The sequence below is a fragment of the Rhipicephalus sanguineus genome, chromosome 10 (genome assembly GCF_013339695.2).
Source record: "Rhipicephalus sanguineus isolate Rsan-2018 chromosome 10, BIME_Rsan_1.4, whole genome shotgun sequence".
NCBI classification, from domain to species: domain Eukaryota; kingdom Metazoa; phylum Arthropoda; class Arachnida; order Ixodida; family Ixodidae; genus Rhipicephalus; species Rhipicephalus sanguineus.
In genome coordinates, this window is record NC_051185.1 from 145,749,221 (window position 1) to 145,758,514 (window position 9,294).

The following is a 9,294-nucleotide window of genomic DNA, read 5'->3' on the forward strand; positions in this document are numbered from 1 at the left end:
GGCTTTTGTAGAATATTTGTAGAATAAAGCAATGTGATAAGTAACCAGAAATCTTCTTTGAGGTGCGCTGGATGCCGGACAAAGTGATTTTCATATTAGCGTGCATGCGCAGGTGGTGGCTCGATTCGGGCTAACCTTCACTCAGTGATGGTAAAAGGAAAAAAAAAACATTCTTGCCGATATATCATGCATATGCTTGCCAGTGTTTAAGACATTGGAGCGACAACGTGTAAGTCTGGACAATATTGTCCGGCGCGTAGCATTGGCCGTCCAATATTGTTTAACCAGTCAGATTGACTGGACAATATATCCGATCTACTGCCATTACTTAACCAATATTGTTTTACCAACGGATAAGCTGGCCCAATATTGCCATCCATACGGCCTGGTTCTGCCAATATTGTATGTACATCGGCAACCATGGACCGTTGTTGCCAACCTCAAAGAATGGCACGCCCAATATTGTATGTTGGCTGGCAAAGATGGACCATTATTGGCATCCTTGTAGGCTGGCTTGCCAACGTTGGTTTTATAGTGGTTTGTATGGGCCATCATTGGGCCATCGTTTGCCAACGCATAAACAATATTGGACCAATGTGCTGTGCTGCCTGGGGCAGCTGGTGGGGAGAGCCCGTGTTATGGCATATCGGGTGGCGTAATCAGTCGCCACGGCTACCCATTTGTTCCCGGCGGATGACGTAGGAAAGGGGCCGAGAAGATCAAGTCCAACACGGAAGAACGGCTCTACTGGAACGTCGATTGGTTGGAGATGACCAGCAGGCAACATCTGGGGTGTTTTGCGACGTTGACATGAATCACAGGCAGAAACGTAGCGTCGAACTGAACGGAGGAGACCGGGCCAATAGAAGCGACGGCGGATGCGGTCGTACGTGCGCGACACACGCAATATTTTCAAATGTGATTAGCACCACAATTCTCATTCTGACATTTCCTCTTGCGACTATTTACTCTTTGGCACATTCTTATAATTTTGTCCGTTTCGCAAAAAACTACTTCAACGTTTCGTGGATTTGTTATGTTTTAACGTACGTGCGACAGTGTGAATTATAAGGCAAAACAATTGTCCTCGCTCCCTGAATACCCAGCTCGTTGTCTATACGAATCTTTCTTCCGTTTATTGTCTCAGCCGGCGAAGCGATCAAACTGCAGGAAACTGACTGTTCCTGACCCTTTCTACGTGTATGTTCATGCTTTGCGCAACCCTATGTGAACATGCTTTCTGCACATATTGCTTTAGGCAAGATCACGCTACTCTCAGATTTACAAACTTTGAGTGCGCTGAATCATATGTCATGATTGCCTTTTCTCTTTTTGTTAGATACATCCAGCACGTGTGGTCATAAGCCATGCAAATTTTATTAACTAAAACTTTTTAAACAAAGACTCAGAAGGCAATTCATAATTCATACGTGATGTTTAGTCCAGCTAAAACGTATTTGAAATGCTGCAAAACTGCTTCTGCACTAAGAGTATTCACTTTTTCATGCGGCACACAAAGCAAGAAGTCATCCGTATAACTAAAGCAAGTCTAGATATGCATTTCATTCAACAATGATACAAAAGCTCTGTCTCCCTTCGCCATAAAATGGTTGCATAGCAAAGGAGCTAAGCAAGAACCGATGCAGAAATCGTATCGTCGCGCATACACGCCACCATCATATGCGACAAACAAGGATTGCAGGCAATGTTGAAGTAGACCTTGGAAGCCTTGCTCACTGGTTCCACACTGCTTTTCGAACTTCCTTTTACCAAATGTCTCAATGCACTTTTCAACAATTTTAATGGCAGTGTATAGTGGTATATAGTAAAACATATCTTTGCCGCCAATCGAAAAACACGTAATTGGCTCACTTTTCTTGTTGAAGTCTATCGCTTCCTCGGATGCTCGTGGCATGCACGTAACATGGGTCTTGGGTTGGAAGGACAGACAGTTGCGCCCGTAGGTACGCAACGCCACGAGTCATTGACATGCTGCTTTGTCCTCGATGATCATTCGAAAAAGACGGTTTTTACAACGAAAGCTGTTATGAGATCATTTCACCGGCCGTTTTTGGCGCCGTAGTTGTCCGCCGCCGCCGCCGCCGGTGTCCATAACCAGTATCGCTTTAAATAAGAAAAAAACGAAATTAGAAAAAAAATTCCAGGATGGAACGAGCGAACCTGGGCCCTCTGCGTGGGAGCCCAGAATTCAACCTCTGAGCCATACCGGTGCTTGAAACTGCTTTGCAAAAAGGTCCTATACAGGCTTCATGTCGGGAAGGAACCACATTAGCATATGCAATAAAGCGTGGTAGAAGAGTAAAATAAGCACCAAGCGTCGCACAACGCGAATTCTGTAACCAGGCGTCACACAATGCGAAATGTGCAACGAGTAGGTTATTGAATGCTTCCAACCCATTACAAAGGGCTCTGCCATAATTCTTCATCGTCATCAGGCACAGCATCAATAAAGTGCGCATAATGCCTTATATGCGTTTAGCAGGTACCAACGCTCTCCGTAGAATGACGAAAAATGGCACAGTGCCTGCTGCCCTACTTCTCAAAAATTACAATGATTTATAGCGTAGTGGGTTCCTCGCAAGTGCACTTGTATTGGTTTCCAAGGAAGCCCATAAGCGCATGATCCATTTCCTAGGGGTCTCAGTAAAATTACAATGGTTTATAGCGTAGTGGGTTCCTCGCAGGTGCACTTGTATTGGTTGCCAAAGAAGCCCATAAGCGCAGGATCCATTTCCTCGGCGTCTCAGTAAAGTTCTTCATCCCCCCCCGTCTCTCTCCCACGTCAACGTATGTTATACAGCATAACGGGAGAGGGAAATAGCGACTGGGCGTCACCCAATGCAAGTTACATAACTGATGGGCCGTTTAAAGCTTCCAACCCATTACAAAGAGGTGAGCCATAATTCTTCATCGTCATTAGTCGTCGCGTCAACAAAGTTCACATAATGCCTTACAGACGTGTAGCTGGTGCCGCGCTTCTCCGCAGAATGAAAAATAATGGCTTAGGAGGTGCTTCCCAACTTCACAAAAATTGTGATTTATGGCGTAGTGGGTACCTTTTTAGTGTACTTGTATTGTAGCCCCAAGAGAGCTTACAACGGGCTTTAGAAACGCCGCTCTTCCAGCTTTCGCTGTGACTGTGCTGCGGTTTCGGCGCAGGCCTGGCGTTTTTCTTTGTGCACTTTTAAGCTGCTTAACGGAGTTAAGCTTCATTGACTACTTCCTTTTACATGCGTTCTTACCTTGCCAAGGCCAAGCCTTTTGCGCGCTTTCGCCGCCAAATTTTGCACTTCTTTCAGATGTAGGTAAGAGGGAATATTCAGGCGCTTCGATTATTCGAACGAATGTTGCAATATTCGAATTCGCTTAGACACAAACATAGATTATTCGAAATTTCGAAGTATTCAAAATTAACGCATATATTTATATTCGAGCGCATATAACAACCTGCAAAAGGGGATTCTCTGCAGCGTGAAAGTGCTATAATGTGGAACTACCCATCCCAAAAAATATTATAACTGCCGCAAAGCCGCACTTCAAGGTCAAATGTGTATATTACGTTCACCTCAATTCATTTTTTTTAGGTTAAAAGCATGTTATAAGGGCTTATAAGCATTACGTATATAATTTTTTAAACTTAACGTATTGTATTGTACAAGTTAGCTTGCAGCCTTCAGCAATACAAATCTTCCTACTATTCAAAGTTCCTTCCTCTTCAATTCGAACAAAAAAAAATGGCATTCACACATGCCAAGTTCCAATTATAAATATTGTGCAAGTTAGTTCGGCCGTAACAAAAATGCTCACTTTACTTAATAACATGTGATATATACTATTCGAACAATTCGATGTGAAATTACTCGACCAAATCGCTATTCGCTTCGAATTCACTTCGTACCTCAAACTTACGATTCGTCCATCCCTATTAAGATGCGTTTCGCCGTGGGCTGTAGCACGAAAGTTTTTGGTAATTCTTTCTGTCGCTTTTTGTTACTCGTAACATCTTGGTCGAGGTGCCGGGTACGTCCAACTACGGAAGCTGTTGCGCCAAGTCCTCGTCGTCGTCTTCTCTCACAGCTCCTCTTTCTCGCTCCAGAGGCGCCGTTACAATATTCATCCTTCATCACCTCAAATATTTCAGTTTGGTCAGTTGGCACCAGCTTTAAGTTGGCTTGTAAAAGATAGTTGACTGAATGCTTAAGAGTATATCCTTCGCTTTTAAGTGTGAAGCAATTTAGGGGCCCGACTTGTTGGTCATCCATGCATCTCATGTGGCGCGTTCACACTGACAGTAAAGCGCTCAATACAGGCCATAACAAGACTATCAATGCTCAAAACTGAATTAAAATGACCGAGCATGTTCTAAAATAATATAATTAAAAGAAATATCCAACAAGTAATCGCAATAACTAGCTAAAAATCGCTCAAAGCATTTCGGAAACCTGCGGCTGGCTCCGGGCCGCTCAAGAGAGGGCGTCACCGCCTTGCCGAGCGAGCGAATGCCCCTACCCTTATGCTTCCCCGGTGCTGCCCCGCTAGACCTGATGGGTAAACAGCCTGACGGAACTCTCTGAGGACGACGCGTATCACATCTCCCGTAACAACAAGCAGGAAGTCGGCAGAGCTGAGCAAAAAGTAGCGCACATGTCGCACACCGAGCATGCGAATCTCCCTTACAGAAGTCTACTGGTGCCGAGGATACCCTACATGGTTACCTCAAACATACTCCATCGACGCTTTGGTAAACGGAGCAGTGGGAACTCTACGAACGGAAATTGCCGGGTGCCCGTGCTACGCACTCCAGACCTTTCGAAATTGTGGCATCTCTTTTTTGTTCGTGAACTCGGCCCCACAATTGAATGCACAATTTCTATAGGCTTCACCGGTTTTACAGTAGATTTTGCTCCAAAGTTTCATCTTTTTTGTCCTTGATGGTGCGACATATTCATAGTGTTGAGCGCGGAACTGGTACGACGGGAACGGGACAAGGAGTAACACACACAAAAGCTTGTGAGCGTGTTACTTCCTGTCCCGTGCCCGTCGTATCAGTTCCGTGCTGAAGACTATGAATTTTGTCCTTTGTCAAGCGTGTGTTGCACTTGGGCAGGTATTTGGCAATTTGAAAGATTGATATAGCCTTGTCCATGAAGTTCTTGCTTCGTTCTCCGAGGAAACTTCGAAAAGCTGTTTTTCCAGCGCAGTTCCCCAAGACCTTCAGCCATGTCATCGAAATGGCTTGTAATCTTTTCTGAGGTTTCTTTTTCCAAACCACTGGCACACGTTACTTGAATGCACTGGTGGTAGAAACGTACACGCCCCCACTCTACTGGACAAAGAATGTTGCAAAGCCTTTGAGCTGTTTTTTTTGTAGGTGCTTTTCTTCCTATCACTGCCAATCATCAGTGTAGACAAGTCATTTTTCAGTGCACATGTGAGTGTTCTCGTTCAGAATCTCTGGTTTGCGATTCATTCAAAGAAGACACAAACACGCGGTAGAGTTGGGAGGTCAGGAACACAGAAGCCCGATGAACTTGAACTTATTGCAAGAGCCGAAAGAGGTGCCAGTTGGTTATACATCGTCTTAGGTAATCGCGCTTTAATGTACTTGGACGTAGTGGACTAGACCGGACTTCGTGTTATGGTATGCCCAATTCATCTGAGTACGTTAAAGCGCGATTACCCGAGACCTTGAAGAGCTTCACGTCGCTCGAGGCGCGCGAGAGAGGCGTCCGAGGGCCATCAAAGGACGACGTTGAGCGAAGGAGCCTAGGAGCTGTGCACTCAAAAGAGAATGACAATTCAAGAGAATACACGCTCCGCAATAGCCAGTGGTTGTTAAACGCTGGGTAACCATGACATAGTGAAAAGAGACTCTGGGTTTCAAACTCAGACTCAGGAGGATGAGTACATCGACTAAAAAGAAAAGGAAGATGGCGTTTGGCTGTAAATCCGTTCTGTCAATCTAATAATACTTACGGAGCCTCTGCAACTTTTAAAGACGATGGCCTTTCCTGGGGAGCTTAAACAGAGAAATTTTGGTCTGTCTCTCTGTCTATCTGTCTGTCACCCAATTCAGCCACCCGACCAAAGTTTGACCACTTGCTTACCGCCCAGCCATCTTGAACTGGTACGGCCGTTCATACTTGTGAACAGTGTAGATCAAAAAGTAAATATTAAGCATATCTGAGGCGCAACATCAATACGTAAGTATTCGGTGGTGTGTTCCTTTACTAGAAAATACGTAGATAGATCTAAAAACCCTAATGTTTCTCAGGCTGCGCTGAAAATGCTTGTGTTTCGTAGGCTGCGCCGAAAATGCGACGCTATGAGGCAGATGCGGCGGTTCTACGTAGAGGAGGAGGTCTCGTGTAGTACGACCGGCACAGGACTATCGTCATTCGACGTCATTTGCAGCGAAGTGTGCAGATACGCGGCCAATTTTTTTTCCGTTGAGCGCTGCTGATTGTTTAAGTATAAGTCAGCCATGACCTTGGAGCGAAGCCGAAGTGTGTTTAACATAGCAATATACCTGCTTGTCGTTTTAGTTTGAAGTAAGCAGCGCAGACAGTTGGGAAGGGTTCCTCTTTGTCAAACTGCGCAGTGGGACGGGACACGAAGAAGGAAGGCTGAGACAAGCAAGCGCACTTTTTTTCTCAGTTACTTCTTCGTGTACCGTTCCACAGCGCAGTTCGAACAAGTTAGTTGGAAGCGCGCGAGAGCTATCAACACTATGAATTGATGTTTCGACGCGCACGTAGTAGAGAGAGCACCAAGCTTTCTCTCGCAGTCTTTATGAGGGCGAAACAAGCAGGGCGAAACTGCTACCTCCCAAGGTCTTACAAGTTGACGATTTCCTTTAGGCTCCACAGGGCAGGTGTACCCTTAGAAAGGCAACGAGCTGCAGTGATGCTTGCCTCTGCAGAGGCCGATATTTTAAATGCGAAGCATTTCTTAGCGACCTTCTGCGACTTTGGGCGTATCTATCTATCTATCTATCTATCTATCTATCTATCTATCTATCTATCTATCTATCTATCTATCTATCTATCTATCTATCTAGCTCTCTAGCCGCCTACGACTTTGTGCTCTCCTGGCCGTCTCGTTAATCAGATGTATACCAAAATTGGTGTGGCATAACATGACCTTATTACGAACATAAATGACAGGTCATAGCATGAAAATCATGGCATGCATGTCATGAACAGCATGATTTACATTCCACGGCATTGGGGCTCTTGCGGTTGTTCCGTTAATTTCATATATACAAAAATCGGTGTGGCGTGACAAGAGTTCATGACAAACATAATGACAAGTCCTAGCGTGCAAATCATGACACGCATGTCATGTGCAGCATAATTTACATGACATGGTCTCGGGGCGCTCGCGACCATTTAAATGAATGAATATATACGAAAACTAATATGACGAGACATTTCTGTATGGCGAACATAACTGACATGTGGTAACATGAAAATCATGACATGCATGTCATGTATTTTGTGAACAGGAACGTACGCTATCAAGCTTAGTGACCTCAGCCATAATTTCCTGCATTACCTAGAGTTATGTCTTGTGACAGTTCCTAACAGCGGAGATGTATAAGCTTGGGGCTAATCCGACGTGGGACGCAAAAGTTCGGGTGGGTATGCACTCATGAATGCGGGTATGTGCCAAACAGCTTGCTTGCTTGCTTGCTTGCTTGCTTGCTAGCTTGTGCCTCTGTACTGGCCCACTACGGGGGATTGGCCAAGAAGCCGGCGGTTATTGTAAATGAAAAATTAAGGCCTATGCAGGGTAAAAGGAAACGTGATTTTAAAAAAAATTATAGAAAATGGAAATTTTTGATACGCAGTAAAACTTTTAAAACAAGGAAAAAGAAATTATAAGATTTTTCGAATTATTTAAAATTACTCATAATACATGATTCTTAAGTAGGTTAAATTAATGTTGTGTAATAATGAAATGCTGAATTTAAGCCTGGTTTGGGAAAAGAGCTGATCAATGGCTTAGCAAGGTAATCTTGTATCACCCAAGAATTCGCAGAGAGCCCCCTAGCATAGCACAGCCATAGTACAGCAACAGGATGGGAAAGGGAATTGAGTGTGAGTAGGAGTGATGTGAGCGTGAGGAGGGAGAAAAGGAGGAGGGCGACTGTAAAGCGTGACGTAGCACTGTATAGGTTAGTTTAGTAAGGTGATAACAAAGCGAGGTTAGGGCGACGAGGACAGTAAGAAGGTGACAGGGTATACCATAACACAAGCATGTGCAGTATAGCATTGCAAAGGGTGGGAAGTTGAAGTGAGGGTGAGGGGGAGTGATGTGAGCGTTTGGAGGAGAAAAAATTCGGCAGATCCCACGTACCGTGGGAGTCGATGTTATGCGAAGCATGCGGCGGGAAGGTGAATGTGGCGTAATTCTTTTAACTTAGTGAAACGTTACAAAATGAAGCTAATGACTTGCATAAATTCTATACGCCCACATATATGTTGAACAGCCGCATATGTGTTATATAACTAGTTGTTTACAGTTGGGTAACGCTGCCAGCGGCAACGTGGGTATTACCAACACCAGAAGCGGTAAGCTGATGTGTAATGCTTATACTTGTCCCTTATGATGGAGAACGCACGAAAGTTTTACGAACCCGTGTACATGTGTCGAAGAAGTTCTTGACAGTTCTTGAACAAGGTCACCATCACCGTGGTCAGTGAGCACCAGCAGCTGGTCATGACTTGTTATTGGATTCGGTCGTTATCGCGGTGACGTGGGGCCCATGTGTAGCGAAGTTAGCGAAGTATGATATATAGTACAGCTGTTGTAAATCGTATAATAATAACAATAATAATATTTGGGGTTTAACGTCCCAAAACCAAGATATGATTATGAGAGACGCCGTAGTGGAGGGCTCCGGAAATTTCGACCACCTGGGGTTCTTTAACGTGCACCTAAATCTAAGTACACGGGCCTCAAACATTTTCGCCTCCATCGAAGATGCAGCCGCCACGGCCGGGATTCGATCCCGCGACCTTCGGGTCAGCAGCCGAGCGCCATAACCACTAGACCACCGTGGCGGGGCTGTTGGAAATCGTAGATGCCTCGGTCATTTCGTCAACAAATTGTCTGTCGATAGAGCCGGCAACATGTCGGAACCTGAAGTCACCGTTCGCGTTGGCGAGGTATACGCCGTCGAGGCTGTTAGGCCTGGATAGTGCTAGGTAGACCAACATCAATGGGTGGTGGCTGTCGTATTCCTAGACTACCTGGGCCTATGTGGCC

General features: G+C 45.0%; 1 non-coding gene across 1 annotated transcript; it reads right to left on the reverse strand.

Annotated features, from left to right (window-relative positions):
* Positions 1–9,016: 9,016 nt before the first annotated feature.
* Trnas-gcu (transfer RNA serine (anticodon GCU)) lies at positions 9,017–9,089 on the reverse strand. The gene has a single exon. It is a non-coding gene; the product is annotated as a tRNA-Ser (tRNA).
* Between the last annotated feature and the right edge of the window lie 205 nt (positions 9,090–9,294).